The sequence below is a fragment of the Calypte anna genome, chromosome 1 (genome assembly GCF_003957555.1).
Source record: "Calypte anna isolate BGI_N300 chromosome 1, bCalAnn1_v1.p, whole genome shotgun sequence".
NCBI classification, from domain to species: domain Eukaryota; kingdom Metazoa; phylum Chordata; class Aves; order Apodiformes; family Trochilidae; genus Calypte; species Calypte anna.
Window position 1 is genome coordinate 18831472 of NC_044244.1, and position 22390 is coordinate 18853861.

Genomic DNA, 22390 nt, shown 5'->3' on the forward strand with positions numbered 1-22390 from the left:
ATGAAGAAGAGGATGCAAGCTTTTCCTTGCATAAAGATGTCAAGGCAACCCTTATTAGCAGGTGTGCTGCTCATTTTTTACAGCATTTGCCTATGACACTGCAGGAGACTCTCCTGAGATAAGGTGGTTTTCTGCTGTAGAGACTTGGATTCCCATCTCTCTGCCTTGGAGTCTGATCTCAAGCAGAGATAGAAGGAGTGAAGCATTGTCAGGAAATTTTCAGTTAATAAATCAACAGTTTCAGGATCTGCTGTGCACATCTAGAAACCTTCTCACTCCTATGACTTCTCTATATCCTTATGAGCAGCATATGCTGAGCCAAAGTTCATAAAATAAGATCAGAAATCAAAACTGGATAATTTGAAAATTTTAAATTCGCATTAAGTAGCGATATGTTTTGAAAAATATCTTGTCTACAATAATAAAAAATCACCACAGGAATCCCAAAGCTGTATTTATATCAATTTTATAACTATAGAAACAAGTACTGAAATACTGGACTGTTTGTCATGTGACTTCAAATACAAACCTGTACTTAGGAAAAATTAATTTAGCAATTATCCTGCAAACCACATTAAAATATTTTTCCACAGACAAATATTGCTGGTATAATTCTTGCTTATTTATATTGATAAATCATAATGTAATAAGCATGTTTGTTATTTTTTATTGCAGCATAGCGTCAATATTTTGTTATTCATGTGTGTAACCTTGTTGCATTTTCTTCTATTAATCAAAATTTTTACATATTAATTTGTGATAAGAGCATGTGTTTAGAATTCATTTTGCAAAAGCCTAAAAAAATATTTGTCTTCTCTAATGCTTTGTTCAAACAGAATTTTCTTTGTCTTCTTTTTTTATATTTGTAGCTTTTTCCATTAGTGTTTTTAATTTGTAATGAGCAATATTTGTGCAGACATTTTGTTATGAAGACAGCTGAGCTCTGCCAAACATTGTCCTAGTAGCTCAAGCTAGAATTGCTAGATAATATTCCAGACTGTGCCCTTTTGACTGGCCATTTATTCCAAGTAGTAACAAAATACCTTCTTTGTATCTGGTGCTGAATAACTAAGACTATTTATCTGGAAGTTTTTTTCTGAAAACAAAAGAATAATATGTTTCCCCTCTAAATTTTTTTTGCGCATCTGGAAATATAATAAAAAAATGAAAAAATAATTGTGATATTGTAAATCATACATAGTCATTGGAGCATCAGTTAGGAAATAAAAGATATACAAGTGACGCAATAAAGATACTGTTCATTTATCACCTGCCCTTAGCACCTCAATCTTGAATTGTTCATTGAAGAGAATTAATATTTTTTCCTGACTGAAGAACTTAGAAATATGGCAACAGTAACAGAACATGGAGAATCAAAAGCTACACAGATAGCTGGTTTAATTCAGAGGCACTTTTACTGTTCTGTTTTTGTTTGTTTGTTTGTTTGTGTGTTTTAAACACACCCAGTGGCAAGATAACACTGTTTTCAAGACTTTTAGACTGTATGCAATCTGTTACAGGACACAAATACTCCCAGAGTGTGTATTTTTTGATGTATCTGAGTATCACTAAATACTTATTTGTCTTAAAATGTCAGTCTTCTTGCTGCTTAATTACTATAAAAAACAGCAACTGAAAGAAATCAGGACGTTCTGTTGCCCATAACTGACCAGTTTATAGTAGGAGTAGGCTGGATCAACCAGCATGGCATGAGGCTGCTCTCAGGGGACCAGCTTCCCACTCGTCTGGCTGTGCTGCCGACACAGCGGTCAGTTGAAAGGATCTGCGGGGAGAACCCATGCTCTTTGAAAAGTCCCTAATTACAAAGGAAGCAATTGCAATAGCTAAAATTGCATACCTTTGAAATTGCTCAGTTAGCAGAATTGTCAGCACAAATAAATGAAGCATTTTATACTTTGATCTTGTAGCCTTACTAGCGAAGCAGTCTCTGTCTTCAGCTTGGGGTGCTTTACACAGAAATGACCACTCAATAATCAGGCCAGCATTTCTTGTGACACTGACCAACAAATTTAAGAAAACAAAAGCAAAAAATCCTGTAAGCATTCAAACTCTAAATGAATATTTTGACTGTTTTTTTCCACTTATACTCAGTTTTCAGAGCCTTTCAAGAGATCTTTAATAGCTGGCAGAAGTTAGTGGAAAGTAAAATGCAGAATTGCCTCACTGTTTATGGAGACATTATGTTAAGGTTTTGGAAGTACTGGAATGTCAAGCCTATCAGAGAATAGATTACCTGCCTATTGAATCTGGAAACAAAGCCCAAAATAATTTCTTGCCCATAGTTAAAATATATAGTTGCATTCTGTCTGTAGAGTTAAGCCATTGGAGCAGATTGAGCAGCCGAACATTTGATAAAATCAGAACTGGCTCTCAAATATATACAGCAAAAAAGGTGCACTGGGTCTGGCTGTGATGGAGTTACTTCTCCCCATAGCAGTGTCCACAGTGCTGTGCTTTGTGGCTAGGATGGTGCTGATAGAACACCAGTGTTTTGGCTGCTGCTGAGCAGTACTCCTATAGCATCTGAGCTGTCTCTCCAACCTTAATCCCCCTGGAGGCTAGGGGTGGGCAAAATGTTGGGAAGGGTCATAACTAGGACAGGTGATCCAAACTGACCAAGGGGATGTTCCATACCACATGACATCCTGCTCAGCAATAAAAGGGATCTACAAGAAATCTGGGATAGGGATTTTTGCAAGAGTGTGTAGTGAGGGGACAAGGAGCAATGGTTTAAAACTTGAAGAGGGAAGATTTAGTCTAGACATTAGGAAAAATTCATTCCTGTGAGGGTGGTGAGATGCTGGAAAAGGTTGCCCAAGGAAGTTGTGACTGCCCCCTCCCTGGAACTGTTTAAGGCTGGGTTGGATGGGGCCTTGAGCAACCTGATCTAATGGAAGCTGACTGCCCATGCAGCAGGGCTGGATCTAAATAATCTCTAAGGTCCTTTCCAACCCAAGCTAGTCTATAATTCTATGATTCTATGAAAAGATAAAAGAAAGGAAGGAAGGAGAGGACATTTTTTATTAAGGTGTTTGCATTCTGAAGCAACCTCTATGTGTTCTGAGACCTACCTTGCAGCAAGTGGCTGGACATCACCTGCTGATGGGAAGTAGAGAATAAATCTTTTTGCTTTCCTTTGCTTTCACATGGCCTTTTTTCTTTATCAAGATGCCTTTATCTCAATCCATAAGTTCTTCATCTTATTTTCTCTCCCTGTCCTGCTGAGAATGGAGAGAGCCACTTGGTGACATATGACAGACAGCCAAGGTCAACCCACCACAAAAGGGCAATATATTATAACTTACTATTCTAAGCTCTATGCCAGTCATCATAAATGGCATAGACTTCACACACTTCCTACAGTAGTCCAAGTCTTAAAGAGATCTAATGTCCTTTTATAGACTCCTGTTGAAATAAAGAAGGTCTGGAATATAATTATAACTAAAGAGAGAAGCAAAATGAATTCAAGTTTCTGAAGAGCCACAGCTAATACCTGAGAGATGGAAGAGCCTACAAAGGAGATCTGGTGGACCTGGAAGTCAGAACTGGGAGTTCTAGAAGGCTGAAGAGCTCAGAGCAGACAGACAGGAGAAGTGACATGATGAGGACAGGACACACCTAGTAGTGCTGGAGGCTAGATTTACTTCCCATGTACTCTACAGGAATATTTATTACATAGAAAACACATTGTTCACATGCCCACATTTCTAGCTCAAATGAGCCTGATGGCTGAAAGTGTAAATAAATTCCACATGCTCTCTTGAAAAAACTGAGAAACTGCTCTTTGACCAAGAGTGAAACATCCCTGAGAATATCAATCATAGATCTCTTTCTGTAACATTACACAAATGTGTTGAGTAGGGTGAGCAGATGAGTTGCAGCTTGGGGTATGTAGAATGAATACAAAGTCCTGAAGGCACAGAAGAGCAGCTTCCTTCATGGACATGGCTCTGAACAACATGTATAATGTGGCATCTCATGTACAGTGTTCTGAAAAAATGGAGTCTTGTAGTCTGAGAAACCCTACAGTTTTGGAACTACTCTTCCCATGTAGCTGGTAGACAAGCTTATCATAAAGCATGTACCTTAAATAAATTTTGGCCAATAAATTCTGAGTCTAATTATGATTGTAAGAATTCTCTGAGGAGCAAATAACCTGAGATAGTAGATCCATAGACAATTTTTTTTTTAATCTTTAAAAATTAAACAAGATTTGAGGTTATTATCTAAATAAGCCAAGACTGTAAATAACTTTAAGTTATGGCAGACTTATTTCAGGTCTTGTTAGAAAGAGCATCTAAGAAAAGGGATTGTTCCACACTTTCTTCAACTCATGCAGCTTCTCGTTCCTGCTGCCATGATGACATTTCCTTATGGAAGCACAAACACTCAAGCAGCTGTGCAATGAACAGTACTGGGGAATTTTCACCAGTTCCCATTTAGTTTTAAGTGCAGCTACACAAATGCTTTCTGGATCCCCAGGGATAGATGTTGTGAAATGGAGCAAGTTGGTGGTAGGAAAAGGGTAGGATGGCACTTTTCAGTCACAGCTCTGTATCTTACCACCTTAAACTGATCATGGAACTGAGCAGTAAGAGATATTTCCCTCAGGACACAGACATGCTGTGAGATGAGAAAATCCAGCCTCATGGTGCTTTAGTGGTCTGGACATCTGCTGAACCAGTGTTTTCAGGGCAAAATTGTATATTGTATTTCCTCCAGCTGAATTTTTCTATCTGAAACACATGAAATTCTTTGTCTTGCTTTGTGACTTTATCATTTGATGTCTGATAGAGATGAACCAGGCTGCCACGTGCAGAATTTTTATTTTATGCCGCAGGGAAATAAAGAATATGTTCTGATGTCTTCTAGGGTAAAATAAAATGAAGTTGGATTAGTGTATGCAGAAAAGATTAATATTGTTTTTACAATGCAAAATAAATTTCAGACTACTTGGGAGCATATTGATGTAGATGTAGTAGTTAGTATGCCTTCTGAGAAGTATTTCTTGTAATCTAAAATTTCAAGATGTGAAGCTGTATGTTTAACTTTAGAACTAGGTATCTAAATTTTAACATGTAGGCCTTATAAAATGATGGTCTTCAGATACGTATAATGCCTTGGCTATGAACATAATTGCAAAAAAAACCCATTACACATTTCTAAGTCTTTTATTAAGTGGATTATTTAAATATGGCATATTAAGGAAAACAATAAGTGTTTAGTTGCAACCAATTGTGTTTTAGATGATAGCCTAGTAGCCAGAGTACTGACCTGGCTTATGGTCTTCTTGGTTTTGCTCTGAAGATGAAGGCTAGTTGCTGCTGCATGTGCCTCCTCTCTTACTATTTTTGTTATACTTTACTTGTGGACTCCCCCATACAGATGCTATTTTACTACTCTGTGTACATAGCAGTTGGCAAAATGCAGTCTGGCAGTCTGGGGAATTTAGCATGAATGAATAACATTAATAGTGTAAAGCTGCTTTTCTACATTATTTTCTATGGGTTGAAGAATCTTAACAGCTCATCAGGAGTCTCCCAGCTTTTTTGTGAAACACAGGGAAGCTGCCTACTAACCCTTTATGATCCCCAGTTCATGTATGTGCTGTTCTCTGTGACTCAGGAATAGGGCAAGCACAAGAATTGCTCAGGATCCTCATGAATGACCTGTTATATGCTGATTTCCTAATTCATAAGTTAATGAGCAGTGTGAACTTATGGGTGAGAGAAATATTTGCTAGGGAAATTACAGTTTCAAATTAACAAGCTGACTGCAGGGAAATCATCAGTGAACTGGGCTGAAAAACGAAAGCACTAAATACATGGGAAGAAGAATAAAAAGTCAGTACAGTTGTAAAAACACTTTTTTCTGATTTAGCAGAGGCTCAGCTGTTACATGCAAGTTATGCACAAATCAGAAACATAAGTTGTTTTCTGTCCTAAAATAAGGCACCGTTATAACAAAAATTAAAAATGACAATAAGGTAAACATTCATAAATGTGTAATAGTTCCTATTTCTTCAGAGAGAACTTTCAGTTTCTGTTAAAATGTGTGCTTTATGTGCTTTCAAAGCTGAAAAAAAGCTTGATTAATTATTTCTAGGGAAGAGCATAATTGCCTTTCCTATTTTATTACAAAAGCTGTGATTTATTTTGTAGGAATGTATGCTTTATACAGAATACCTTTTATTACCAAGAGTTCTTACCACAGCAGAAGTAGAAAAGAAAGTTAGAAGGCATAAAAATCAGAGGTAGAAAAGCAGCTGATGTTCCCTGCCATTGTACTGGCTGATATTCATGGCAGTGTTTCAGATTTTCTGTAGAATGTTCCTAAGGGCTCAATACACTGATCTGCTACCGGGAGTGGCATAAAGGTTCCAGTGATTCAGTTCCTAAAATGTCCCCCAGCAGTGGGTTTGTCTTCCCATTTCCTTTACTGGTATTAATTCTAGGTATACCCTTTGTTAATTTTATCCTATAAACTCAAGAGATATTCCACCCATTATACTCAGGCTCCTGTTATGTGTCCATTGCACTGTTTCTGTGCCAGGATAGAGTTTTAAAATCTTTCCTAGTAAATTAACAATCACGTTGCTTTTTCTGAACATTCTCTGCTTTGACAAAATTTTGCCATTAATGTAGATGTAGGATCTGAAGCTGCTTGAGTTTTCTTTTCCCTACAGCTGCACAGGAGAGGGATTCTGTGCTTTCTCTGTTTCTGTGATCTGTACATGCATTATAATTATTAATCTTTGAATACGATTTCTAATGGTTTATAGCTCCAGCTGCTACAAAGCATAAATAACCAGGCAATCCTTCAACACTGAAACCATGTTTAACCTTTTCGGATCTTCAAGATCAGAGAAAAAACCAACCGTACAATGTGTTTTAAGAAGATATTCTTTCCACCAAATGGTTTCTGACTTTCACCTATGTTGCTGATGGTAATTCATGATCCAGTAGCATCCACAATGTGTTTGTGATTTTGAAATGAGGAGGCAGAAATAGGAGCTGTCTGGTCAACTCATGGGTAATAAAAGATTACCCATGGAATTAATCTTATGGTCCAGATGAAGTTTGGTGAAGTGCTGTTTCAGCCTGACCATTTTATTAAGGAGCAGTAACAAGAGATGAAGCTACTGCACACTCTGACCTGCGAAGCAGAGATACCAAACAGATAAATGTCACTGGAACTGTTCAGACCATGAAAATGACCAATGACCAGCTGGTTTTTTGGTGGCTCCTATGAAGGCTTTCCACTGGTCTACTGTTATTGCTAATGCACCTTCTTTCTTGTTTTCACTGCTGTCAAAGAAGATATAGCAAAGATCAGCAAAGCCACAGGATAACAGCATCCTCCATCCTCAATAAGGAATAACTATTACTGCTCAAAAAGCTGAGGAGACTCAAATAAGTGCTTAGGATCTTTTATATATTGTAAGCAGAAAATGTAGTTGCCCTCTTCACTTGGCAAACAGAGGTCCCTTGGTAATGCAGTTGCTTTTATATCATTTTATGTTGATGGCTGCTGAACAGAGCATTTTTTTTCCTGGCTGCTTCCTTAATACAAGAAGCAACATACTCTTAATGCAGATTTCTTTGATATACTGCAGTATCTCACAAATCTCTCTCTGTAGGGATTTAAATGTTCAGCAGTAAAACTATTTTCTCAATCCAGAACTCCTATATGGAATCTAGCCCCCCATCACTGCCCATAACTTGAAAATCCTAAGTACATAAAGAATGAAAAGCAAACAAACTACTTTAATGAGAGGTACATAATGATATTTTTTCATTTATATGTTTCTCCAGAATATAGGGTTTAATTTCTGAACTTGAAATTATCTTTTGTTGCATCTCAGTTAAATGGACATTGAATTCATGGTGATAAAATGTTACACTAGTCCTCTGGCACTAATATTTTCTAATGCAATTGAAATCTGAATTATATATAACATGACTTCTAACTATCATGGTAGATAATTGCAGTGATCTTACACATTTGTCATAAAGCAAATATGCTAAAATATCCTTAAATGACTTAGACTGATGCACAGTTGACCTTATTAGACTGTTTCTTGAAGTGTGACAGCAGACTGATACTTTCATGTGAGCAATACAGATAGTAAAGGTCAAGGAATGAAGATGACAACAAGAAATCTGACTTTGAGCACTGTAAAGTGAAAGCCATTAACGATAATGTATATTATTACAGTCAAGACATAATGTAGAGCTTAAAACTGTGCAACACAATTTATTTGATTTATTTCAATTTACTCTTATTTTATTTGTGCACTTAAGAATGGGAATTGGCTATATAATAGGGAAGCAGGAGATTATATTGTTCCCATCCTTTCTTTGTCTAAAAGGCAGTTTGCAATTTTTTTCCCATGATTTAAATCAATTTTTAAAACAATGAAGATAAATATTTTTTTCTTCTGTATGGAGCATTGCTCTCCTTACCTTATTATGATACAAAAAGCCTTATGGCCCATTAGAAGTCATGGATATAGAAGGATCTGGTATTTTCTCAGAATTATCTGGCAATGTTTTACAGTAGCTGCATCCTGAGGAATAATATTAGACAGATTTTTATCCAAAGAAGAATGAAGGTAGAGGCTGGAATTTCTGAGATTTTTTTCTTTTTTTTAATTTCCTTTTGTTTTTTAAAGTAACTCAGTAGGCCTGGCCTAGTATAAAGATCAGTAGATCTTTATAGACCCTTTTAGACCCTTGGAAGAAATCGTATCAATATGCAACATAAGAACCCTGAAACACACGTCTGGTGATTCTCTTTGGGGAGGATTTATGTCTTGCAGAATCTCACAAGCTTTGTCTTGCCTGCCTGCCTGAGGTTGCCAGTGGAGTTGCCAGGGCAGCAGGATGGTGCACAAGTCTGTCAATCAGCCATAACTCAGTTTGATATCTGTCATTCTGAAGCAAACCTGCCGTAACTTGTTGCTGTTCAAGTGAGCTGTGTTAGCAAAGATTAAGCAGTAGTATTTAAATGGTTTAAGATAAATTGCATCATTGCCTCATTTTGCCTGAAACAGATTAGGCAACACTCACAACTTTGCTGTCAGGACAAGCAGTAAATTCAGGATAGGGATATGAAGGGCAGGTGGGAACAGACACCTGCTCTGGTGGCAGAGGAGAGGGTGCTTGTCCACAGCCGCCTAGTCCTTGCCTCATGGCTCTGTGCTATGAATGCAGTATCCACCCAGCCCTGGATTAGCTGGTAGTGCAGATTTGAGTCACTTAACACCTAGGTGCAGAACCACGTTTCAGATGGGCATTGCTGAATCAGCACGTGATTGTTGTTTTCATGTACAGGCAGCCTCCCATTGCAGATTCCACTGTCAGTTGCAACAAAGCAATGAGCTGGCTTTGTCTCTGTAGGAAATCCATCCAGCTCCATTGTGGAGGTGCTGGCATGGGGCTTTTGTAGGGGGTGGTCTAATTTTCTGTCTTTGAAATTCATCAGTGTCTCATATATAACATCTAATGACTGCCACCTATGTCTGGCTCCTGCAATGTCAGTACTCCATTTTCATCTTGGTAAATGGCAACACCTGCATGAATCTGTGCTTGACAGTGGTGGAGCAGCTGCTGCGTGCAACTGGAACAAGGCTTCTTGCTCTAGGGACATGTTTCCCTCATCCCATGGTGACCCATACACAGCAAAGGAGGGCAAGTGTAAATGGACTTGCAAAAGGCTGAACTTTGCAATAACTCACCATTCTTGCTGGAAAGGGTGGACCATTGCTGATGGTGCTGATCTTGATCTTAAGGTGGTATGGAAGGCAGTAAAGCCAGCACTGAGAGCAAGGATACTGAAGCTATTCAGAAGCTGGATAATCCCTACTCCCTCAAAGGACAGCACATAGGTGTTCTTTAAACATGTTTCATGAGCTTTCCCCAAATGCTCAATTTTACTTACACACTTTGCCCTCTCACCACAGTGTTTTTACTGATAGCACAATTCTTCATTAGGAGAAGGTGCCACATTGTCTTAGGTAGGATAAATACTTCATTGTTGCCATCCTGTCCAGTTTTGTACAAAAAATCCACAGTTCTTGAGTGGAGTCTCTGTGTATCTGTCTCAGGAGTACTTACAATTGCTGATAACTGCACATACTGGCTGCCAAGTGCTGGATGCCAGTCCCATTTGTATCTGCAGAGTTCTGACATCACCTTTTCCACTCGGCAACCTGACTTACTCCTGATGCCCTTTTTCATGGATCCGTTCACTGGCAGCTTCAGTGATCTCTAGGATCATTCTAGCTACCATTGAAGCTGCTGGCTATGTTGTATTAATCCTCAGGAGTTTGTTGTTTGCACCAGTTGTGGGACTGTTATCAGCCTTCTTTTGAAGATCCTGTTGTCTGCTCTCTCCTGGCAATACTCCAGGGATGCCATTTCCTTCTAAGATAATTACAGTAATGTTTGGCCTGTTGAATTGTTCCTTCCTCTTTCAGCACAACAGCAGCAATCTATGGAAGGCTAAAAGAGAATCCTTCCATTCTGAAAAGTGCCTGGAGTATGTTACTGTACCACTTCAGAATAAAAAGTAGTTCCATTTTTTTCAGCTTTTGAAGTATATGCAGAAATCCCATGCACAATCAGTGACTTTTTGATTAAGTATTAGACACAGATGTAAGCTGCAGACTACTCCAGCTCACTTCATTTTACTGATTTTCATCTATATTTTAATTCAAGCCTGATTAGGTTCTTCTGTGTGCATATGATTTATGCAATGACAGTGGCAAGCTGGAGGGGTGAAGGGAGGTGAGAGGAAAGGGATGGCATGGATGTTTATGTTGCTATGGGTACAAGGCATAGTTTGTGGCACAGCCTAGCCTACCCAAAACCATTATAGCAGGTGAGAGCACAAAGGTCCAGGCCCTCAGGCTGTGGTGGGTCTGGAGCATGGCTGACAGTGCCAGCCTATCTTTGGCAGCATGCCCAGACCTTGGCTGCATTCCTGGGGAAAGAGAAAACCCAGAAAGAAAAAAACCAACAACTCAAAAACAGCAGCCAAAAAAGGTAAACAAGCAGCCCCTAGAAGTGATTTTCCTTGGTTTAGGGGTGATGCTGAGATTCATCCTGGGGTTATGGATTAAAAAACAGTTCTTCTACCACCAGTTCTTTCCTACTGGGGGACCTTATCTCATCTTATCTGCCACAATAGCCTCAGAGCCATCTGATTCCTCCTAGGCAGCAAACTACTCTGGAATGCCAAATCCTATTGTATTCCATAACTATCTTTGTATCCTGATTAAAAATGCAGACATGCTTCATGTAAAATAAAGTAGTGATCACAGAGTGTGTGGCTACAGGAGTAAATTAAACATGTCTGGGAATGTTCTAAGTACCATGGCCAAGTGCTAGCAAACAGACTGCACCTCTAGAAGAAGGCAGGAAAATGGTTTAGTGGAAATTGTCAATGGGTAGTTACAGTGGCTAAGTGATGATGGAGAATATGGGGAGATGGTGGTAGCTAGAATGTGCCAAATCTCTGCCAAGGAATATTCAAACAGTTTACAATCAACAGAGGCCCAGTTCACAAGGATGCTTTAATTTATTTGTACAGACACATCTATGGAGCTCAATATCTTTCTTGTCTCTATTGTACCTCCATGGAGAGCCTTGTTCTTGATTCCCTTCTTGGTCCAGCTTCCTTTGGTAGCCATAATCATGCATTTATAGGAGAATGATACAGTAAATTGAATAATTTTGCATATTGCAAAGTGAAGTAATTCTGCATGTTGGACCTGTTGGGACCAACACACACGGAGTGTCCTATCCTTCTTACTGGAACCATTTCAGATGATAGTAGACCACATAAACACTGTTGCCATTACACATGGTTTCAAACCTGACTGTCTTAGAGCCTGACTCTGGTACTAAGCAGGCACAAATGCCTGATGGGTTTGTTAGATGCTGAGGCTGGGACCTAGGGAAAAAATGCTGATGTCAGCAAAATCTGATAATTTTTTTTTAAGTAGGCTGTAACATAATGCAATAAGTTATGTTAACCTCTGCATATCCTGACCAAAGAAATCCAGCATGTCTGTGTGTGGGAGGGTGCTTGCCTGTGCCTTCATTCAGGATGCTCTGTCCTTACCTAATTGTGTTATACAAGTAATGATCCAGTGAAGTACAACACTGGCATGGAGCCTAACTACAAAGCATTTAAGAGTGTAAAATGTAGAAATAATATAATTTACCTTACATTACTGGGAGGAACTTTTCCACTTTAAAGAGCTTTTATTGATTTGTAGAAGAAAGAGAAGAAAATGCATATATAGTTAGCATCACATATATCTTCTAACCCTCTCACCAATACTGAGTAGCTCACTGACTTCTACAGTTTTCACAGATCAACAGTTTCTTTTCTCTCAGTAAGGCTGGAAATATTGAATAAGAAAATAAATAAATGTATCTTTAAAATATGAAAAAAATACCTGTAGATTTTAAATAAATCTGTATAGCTAATATTATTTGGAATAATTACTCAGTGCATTCACATGCCGTCTAAACTATTTATTTTGAAGGGTTTACATGTTCCTGCACAGAAGTGAATTACATTTTGCTAGAGCTGTCTGTTTGTTTGTAATTAAGCTTGTTCCTCCTATTCAAAAGCAATTACCATGCAAATACAGTACTAGTTTTTCATACTTGAGTCCTTCCCCTGAGCAGCCTTATTCTGGGGCCTTATTTCTTGGCTGGAAATGGTAAAAGAGAACATTCATCTACCAACTAGCACATCTGCCTTCTCTGTGTGTTTGGATATTACAGTTACTGAGCTGGGCTCTGGAGGGAACTATTTTTAGTCTTCATCTCCAGAGAGGAGACTGCTGTGGATTGGAATGATTTAGAGAAGGCAATAATAAATTTAATCCAGAAGGATCCTGATGTAGGATGGGAAAACAGAATTCAAATGACGTACTGACAGCTCTTGTGGTGTACTTCAATAGGAGGGATGTAGTATCACATCTATTTTAAAATAAAAAATTAAACCCTAAGACTAAGGAAGTTTCACACATGTTGTAGTAAACTGTACCTTTGCACTTTGAGGAGCTTTTGCTGGGAAGTCATAAAGATGAGATACATAACTGCCAGCATCCATAATTTAAAGTAATTTCCTGGTTGAATAGTATTAATGGAAGAGGTACTGCAGTCATTTGCATTGTTGCAATAATACTGTTGGAGTTTATTCATATTAAGTTTGAAAATGTCAATTGTCTTTCTTGTGGTAGCAATGTTCTGAGCCAGTACTCTGTTTATAATGTTTAAAAATTGTCTAAGCAGTAAATATGTCTCAGCTTGTTATGACTCAGCTTGTAAAAGGCAGAATATTTTAATACAATGAAAGAACGCTGATGCCTTTTTTCCAAATTTCTCCAGTAATGATTTTAATAGCACTAGACCAGAGTGTTTCTGATTGCTACTTGTCATCAACCCATCTGGCAGAAAAAATAGTGGTTGGGATTTTCAAAGGGGTTTAGGAGAATGAGGCACACAACTTCCTTTTAGCTTGTGCTGATGGGGTCCATTCTTATTGAATGCAAACTGAGTCACTCCTCTATAGCCGTGCCCTTCCTATGAGCTCAGTGGAGGCAGATGTCCTTGCCCGATTAGACACTAAAACTAGACTGTCCTTTTTAAAGACTATTATTTTTACTGATTTCTTATGTCCGTGAAATACACTAAAAAGCAGCTACTGAATTATTCTCCATTTGCTGCCTTGGTAATGTTTTTCCCCTGTGAAAAGGCAATTCTCAATGTAACTGGTGTCTTAATTGGGAAAAACCTCTTGTACATAGACAAATTAATAGTAAAGAAGTGAAGAACTAAGAAATTTGGATCTTGTTTCATACTCTCTTTGCCACTTGTATCATCCTTTCTGAGACAAAACTGTTCTGACAGGGCACACAGCTATACAGCACCTCCCTGAGAAGCATAAGAACACGACTGCTCTGCTAAGCTGTATTCATAGGCAGTTGTAGCTCTCCCTGTCACAGCTCCTGTTTAATACACTCAGTGTAATTGTATATTCAAGTACTCAGTTTTCTGGTCAAGAAATGTTAATATGTGCCATCAAGGCACAGGTGGAAAAGTGCTTTGTCTTCCTACCTCTGCTTTTACCTCCCAAAGTTAGCTTTTCCTACATATCAATCTTTCTCTCCTTGGGAAGTTGGTTAAACACTTGCAGAACATTGGGATGTTCACTACTCTGGGGCTTGTCAGGAGCAGGACTGAAGCAGAATGGGGTCCAAAATCTAATCCAGAATTCTCTAGTTCCCTCTTTCTTTCTCTCTTTGCTGATCATGTACTATAAATATCTAACACTTGAAGGAAATGGAGCAAAATGAGAATTCCTTCTAATGAAAATTAGAAGGGACTGTGTTTCAGTTTGAAAGTTTAGAGGCATTCAGTCAAGGAGTAGAAGTGCATACATATACGGAAAGACTCAGACCAACAGTAGAAGAGCAGTTATTTTAACAAAATCTGCTTTGGAGCAGATCTAGGGAGACTGTATCCTTTTATAAATTCTCAGTAGTTATAGCCATGTAAGCAAGTGTGACCCATCAAGACAGTATGCATTGCTGAAAGAAGTCATGAATGATCTCAGCAGAACAGAAAATGAGGTACTTAACATTTTAAAATGAACAGCCCCTGAGAAGCTCTGCCTCCAAAATAAAACATGAAATATTCCATATTGCCAGGGACTAGATCAAGGTCTCTTGAGTGATGGGGAAAGATGCTTAGGGCATACCAGCTTCTGTGGCCTGTGAGCTTGGCTGGGCAGTAGTACAGGCGTTTAAATGTAGTATGCTGCTAGCAGAGCTCCTGCCCCTCTTTATCTCCCAGTACAAATGTTCAGGTACAGACTGACGGAGACTTGACCAAGGCTTCCAGGGAGAAATTCAAGTAATGCACAGAATATGCATAGAAAACGTCTAATGTATTTTGACACTTTCATTTTGGGAATTACTCTTGCCTGCGACATGACCTTAGATTGCTTCGTGACTAAGGATTGTAAAATTTAATAATTAACTTCAGAGCAATCAAAATAAAAGGAAAGAAATGGTTGTTCAAGTATTTACAAAAGGCTTTTTTTTTTTTCTTTATTATGCAGCTTTAAGAATATGACTTCCGTGCAGAAAGTATAGAAAAGTAAATCTTGTAATACTTCTGAAGGAGGGGAGGGAGAAAGTGAAATAATGCTGGTGCTCAGCTTGTTATTAGAGACCACTTGCCATGTTCCTACCAAGGCGACTATATTTTTCACAGAATCTCTGTAACAGAGCTTTATTAAATATGTCTTAGCTTCTATTCCAGGTTTAAATGGATTTAGTTAGGATGCCAGTGCCTGTGTGGAATAAATATTGACAAAATCACCATGAATTCCAGATAGACTTTTAGTATATCTTCTGTCATTTCTATAACATGATAGTTTTTATCGTGAAAAAAGCTCAATTATTTACCTAGGATCATAAGCTGACCCACAGGCTTTAGCTTGGGTATTCACATGTAAGATTATTGTGGTACTGACTCAAGTTATCACTGTGTATGGTGATGTAAGGGAACTGCAATTTTGGCAAAGATCTTTCTTGTTTTTGAAAATTGACTGTGCAGCAAGCTCAATTCAAACTCATACAATTGCAGTTTACTAGACTACAGCAAACTAAAAGTCCTAAGTAAACTAATAGAGACACTTAGCAACAGAGACAGGAGGTCTATATGAGCTGCCTCCATAAGACACAGAAAGTGCTTCTTTAAATACTTGTGAAGTAAGAAAACCCTGGGGTCTCATCTGTGCCCTATGAGCATCCCCAGGCTATAACCACCTTGATGAGTCTCTCCCCAAACCCCACCCAGGTGGCCAATGCCCCCAGAGGCTGCAGGACAATGTTATCCAAGGGCATTGCCTCCTTGGGGCACATGCAGTGCCTGTCCCATGTGGTCATTTACTCATCTTGAACTCTATTATAATTTTTAAAGTGCATTTCCAGAATATATTTTAAACATGTTGGAGGAATCTCCATTTTCAAAATAACAACATTAGTCAGGTGATTCAAAAGAAGCAGTCTGCAAAACTCATATGATTATCAAAGCCACAGTCTGACTGGGATATTTTCTTGCTCTCTCTTTCAATCATCACTCTTATCCCTTAGCATCATCACTTCAGCACTTATAGTGCAGAATTTGTCAATAGCTACAGTTTCTGCAGAAATCAGTATTCTCTTCTTTGTGTTCTGTGTAGTCTGAAATTGCTTCTAGATGTAGCACTCTGAAATTGGAACAATTACCAACCCTTTGCAGTGGTTTAACCAGCCACAGTCAAGTTGTTACCCTGACATTAAAATCTCCACACATAACCAAAGGTATAAAGATTTTTATTTCATAAAGAGTAATATCAGATATCTAACATTAATACTGTTAGGACTGATGGAGGTAATTTGCTGTTCATGTGGATTAGATGGGGTGTTGATAGCTTCTAACTGGTGAGCTCCAGTGGAAAGAAAACTGGAACAGTAATGTTTGTAAATGTTCCAGCTACAAAACGAAATTACTTCTTCTGAAAACTAGGATCTATTCCCTCTTATTTGACAGCCAGAAGATGTGTGATTTACCAGAAACTGGTCTTCTAAAAGCATATAAATTAATTATCATATCGTCTTGATCTATAATTGTGGGAAAACATTTATTATTTTTATTCAGAATCATTAGTCACTAGCATTTCCTTCAATAATGAAGTATCTTGTGCTTTCTGCTTTAAAAAAATAAAAGATTTAAAATGAGCACAGCTGGAAATGTGAATAGGCAAAAAGCTGCTTACAATGCATCATGTATGGCATATTCACTAGCACATGGACTACCTTGTAGACTTTAACTCTGTCTATCTGTTTTATACAACATTTACCATAACATGATTCTGGGACATGAAAAGGTCTCATTTTTAAGAACATCTACAAATATTTTCTAGCTTCATTTTTATAAGTAAAGTCATTTAAATAACTATAAAACCAAATAAGTGCCACGTAACTGTCTGCTTTTAATCTTAACAAGGAGCACTTTGCAAATATTAGCTATCAAATCCCTATAGCATCTTTACATAGGGTGTAAGTATGACCACTTCCATTTTAATCACCAAGAACTAGCTAAACAAAGAATCAGATTTCTCTATACACTGCTGGCAATGAAAGAAAAATAAGCTTGGGAATGATTTGTCCAAGGCCACCCAGTCAGATCTGGGATTACCAACAAAGCACATCAGGCTTTCAGTTCTGTGCACAGAATTGAGAGGGTAAAATCTTTTATTGCTATAACAAGGAAAAAAACCTAAACTTTAGAGCAGATTCTCTTCCCATCAGTAATATTTATGATTTTCTCTAATTCCCCATTTTCATGTGTATAAAATAGCATTGGTTCATTTTAGAGTTTTATTAATTTTTATGTTTAAGTTTACTATCCATATTAGTTCTGTAAAGACTATAATAATTAAAAAAGCTATTTTCAGTGGAATTTTTCCATTCAATAAATATAACAGCTTTTTAACAGATCTTTTAATTTGTCCTTGCTATTAGAAGGAAGAATGAAAGACATTAACATATTATAATGCCTAAAGTGGGAACATAGTTTAATTATTTTTTATATTTACATGTTTTAAATACAGCAAACTTTAACAAATGCCCTGAACGGATTATACCTAGCATCAAATTTACTTATAGCATTCAAAAGTAAGCCAAATCTGAGTCTTTTTCACATTTTGTAATTTAGTGACAAAAAATATTTCTGCAAGAACACATAATGCATACACGTTAATTATGAAGCATTGCTTGTGAATGCAAAATATTGACATGTATATTACGAGTATGCATGTGTATGTGTACAGGGATTCAAACCTATGTATGCACATTTAAAATACACTGATTAATAATAAGGGGTGGTAGTCAACCTCTGCAGTCATTTGGATCCTAACTATTGACTCCCACACATTCAGGATTTCTCCATCAAACTGCATGTTTTCATGCTTCTTTTTCTTCCAGAATTCATCTGCCACCTCTGCCAGGGCTACTCTGGTTACACTGTAGTTGGTGTCATCCCATCTGTGATGGACATTTTAGAAGCTGACCTCTATTGAATCCATAGGAAAGACTAATGGATATGTGCAGTTCTCTTTGAAGCAATGTGTGCTCAGAGCTTTGCAGCTGCACAGTCTTCAGGGTCACGGTCTTTGCTTACAGGTGTAAGATCTCCTGAGGACCAAGGATCTAAACCTGCAGATCAGGAAGGGGAGAGGTGATGAATTCTGGGACAAAGAGGGCCCCTCTAATCTGGCCTACTCTCCCCCATGGCTAATGAGACCATTCAGTGTTACATCAAAAGCAGAGTCAGCATCTGATTCATAAGGGCTGAGGAAACATTGCCTGGAAATTGCTAATGACAACCAATTACCTGAATACATACTATAGATTAATTACATTTGTGTAACATGCTTACTCTTACTCATATCTTCAGTAACATTTAATATATTTATTTCTACTCTCTGACGTTTGCCTGACAATAATTTTGATTTAATCTTTATTTTCTATAATTAAATATCGGATGATAGATACTCATATCTTTTTTGACTTTTTATGTTTATCTCATCTGGCCACGTGAATGACATATGTGCTTGCATGTCCTTCATCTCCACACACTTAGAGAAAAAAAAAAGATTCAGTTAAACAGACAACAAATTATTAGAATATACCATAGCTATGAAGCCTGTGTTACTTCTTTGCATTTTGTTAGCTCAGAGCATATGACAAACAAAAGAAGAACAAGCAAGACACAAACATTAAGCACTACTGAGATTTTTTTCTTTCTGAAAATGGAAATGAAACTTGTATGTTTACTGTTTTGTGGGAAAACCCCCAAATATACAACCAACAAAATAAACCACTTCTAAATCATTACAATTTGTATTTCAGATTCTCTGTTCTTAGCACACAAACTCCTCCCAGAAGCAGTAGAATAATTTTCACTTGCTCAAGTGCTACAAGTTTTGAAAATCTAGACCATTTTTCTCAGAAATATGTAAAACTACAGGAAGAGAGTCATAATCTTAGAAGAACTAGATCTGAGAAATAAAAAAAAATCAAGATAATCTAGTTAAAAATAAGTAAATAGAAGAATGTGTGTCTGGGAGTGAAATCATAATCTCTTCCATTCCTGACAGTAAGAACTTAAGGTAATTTAACATCAGAGTGAGTAACAGAACACCTGAAAAAAGATTTGAGATTAGTGAACTGAAATGCATGTCTTGACTACTAGGAGCAGCATCTGCAGTCCATAGCATCAGATCAATGATATAAAAGGGTACATAGGTACACACAGGTGTCTATCCATGCTGTGTAGTATTTGGAAGTGTAATATTAAACCATTTAGCCAGACCTGGATAAGCGCTGATGGAAAGAAAAGCTTAGTCTACATTGAGTGATATAGACTTGTAGTTAGAAGTTTTTAAGTCACAAAAATACTGAAAGTCTTTTTAGAGGTTCAAAAAAGAAGCAAAAAGGGCAAATATTCATATCATCTGACTTCTTAAAGAATGTATTTATATCTTATCTTTATAAAAGTTACATTATTTTATTCTCATGAAAGAACAGTTATAAAATAATTTTAGGAGCAATAAGTAAGGTCAGTTGACCAGTAATTAAAAAAAAAAAGAAAAAGAATGTTCAGCATTGAATTTGACTTTTCAAAGTCTATGGTGTGTTTATGGTTCAGTCTCTATTTTCCTCAATTTGAGAATACAAATATAAATATAGTTAGATCTGCCTGAAAAAAAAAAAAAATAACAGAATGTCATATTGAAGCCTCTCTGTCCCATCAGCTCATCTGTAAATGCTGAGACTTTTGGCTTAAAGAGAAGTAACTTTAAAGACAAGTAAAGAAAAAAACCAAACAACACTGAAGTTCCATCTAAGAACCTAATCAATATCAGAATAAACTACATTGTCATGGTAAAAATAATCTAATATTACAGAATAAGATAATTCTATATTCTCCACAGTTATAATCCTGAAGGATTTTAAGAGACTTTCAACTGCCTGTGGATTTGTCATCCTTGATAGTGGTGAAGATCATTCTATGTCAGTTGCAATGCAGAACTTTTTGTTGTATTAAGCTTTCAAGACCGAAGATTTACAACAGATCTAGTTACAGGTCTTCTCCAAATCCCCAGAATGCTCATGTAGTATATGTAAATGTAGCACTATATGTATATCTACTATAAGTACAGCCAGATCTACTCTCCCACTTGGGGTTTCTACACCTGCGCACTAGAAAAAAAAAAGGTTGCTGTTTTGCAATACCAGAATATAGAGACACAAAACTGAGAATCTTTCCCAAGATTGTTAGCTGCAAAATTTTTCACTTTTTATCTCCAGTGAAAGCAAGCATTTTACACCCAGTTTTCATCCTGTGGTAATTCACCAAGAACCAGGAACAAATTTGATACCAAGTTCAATTGTTAATGCGAGTTTAATCCTCTTCTTGGGTTAATCCATAATACTATCAGAACACCAGCAACATGAAAACATGGAGAATTTCCTGTGATCTAGGGCATGTGCAGTAACAGATGACTACAAAAAAGTAGTGAGTAAAAATCCCACTTGTTCATGAGTTGCACAACACCAGGAGAAAGCATTGTCTTGTTACAGGCATCTGAATGGAGCCTGAGGCTCTAAAATGCCATTCAGAAGCTCAGCCGGAGCTGTGGCTTTCCCTGAGCTCTGCCAGCACATATGGCCAGCAGTAGAGCTCATATCCCAAATGCTCTGAGCACTATTGGCCCTAACTTTGTGTTCATAAAAGCTGGATGAACTAAAACTTGAAACAAAAACAAGAGCAAGCTAGCTTTCCACAATACTTTGGATTTGTGCCCATTTCCCAATGGCACAGTGATCACTTCCCTTGTTTAAATTGAGGTAACAGAATGGTATCTAGGTGCAAACACAGAAGCTTTCAAGGCTCAATCTGTTGGAGAAGTTTCTTTGCTTATACTTTGTGGCTGGCTTGCCACTAACAGTGCAGCTTCCCTTGGGGACAACTTGAGAGAATCCTACCAACAGTAGTTAGTTCCCATGGCCCTCACACACACCCATCTTGGCCAAGGTTACCAGCTACTCAGTTTTACAAATACACTGTGTTTGTGGGTTGTAATTTAAACCAGACCTACAAAATAATCCACTGAGGAAAAAGAATCTAAGCTAAATACATGTTTAATCATAAAAACAACATTTAATTCATTGTCATTACGATTCTGTTGCACAGCATGGCCATACAAATTGTCATATCAGTATGACTGAGGAAACATTAGCCACAGAACAAGAAGGAAAACAGAAGTCCAGGTGTGGACAAGGCTGGAAGCTTGTTAAGGGGTTGCTGTGAAAGGATTTCCAGCATATAACCACACTTACAGTACTCCTTGAAAATATCCACGATAGACAACAAGGGCAACGCTTTTCAAATGAACTTATGCTCCATACTCAAATGAGCAAAACATGGCTATGTGTCTCTGAAAATTAACATCTGCTATTTCTGTGCTATTGCTCATAATGCCAGTTTCCATTATTCCTGGAAGTCCTAACATTAGAACAGACCATTAAAACCAGTACTTTAAGCCACTAGGTTTGATTGCACTTACAGTAAAAAAGCTACACTGGGAAATTGACTGGAATATCTTGCAGTGAGAGCCTTTTTCTGTTATCTCAAGTGGGTTAAGTTAAATTTGAAAGAAGAAAAGAGGAAACACTCTGGAGAATAAGAGTTCCCGCATAGGGAGCTACTTCAGAATGACCACTGCACTTTAAAAGTGGCACTCTGCTTTATTTTGGAATAACTTCTAAAAGTAGATAAGCCTAAGTTTCTTCTGTAGCTCTCTTAACATGAAGAATCCTTAAAGTGGGTGTGAATATTATTAAATTTAGCACCTGCATTCCATTATAATTTACACTCACTTTCAGGCTGCCAAAAAGATGAAAAGAGTCATTTGTATCAGTCCCAGGCAATTTTATTTGTAAATTATTCTGATTACAGCAATGAAGCTCTAACAAGAAGCAGTGCAGAGTTAGACAGTCTGTTAGAGTCTGTATGGTTGGGGTGTTTTTTGGTGTCAGGTTTTTTTCTCCTCAAATTGTTGACTTTTTTCATGTTAGAAGAGGACTTTGGTTCTAGCACAGCTATTTCAATGAGGGAGTGAGATGAAAAAATCCTTTGCACCTGCAGGTGCTTCAGATCTCTAACTGGTGATCCCTGTTCCAAAATGGTCCACACTGTTATCACTTGCTCTGTTACCATAGCAATGT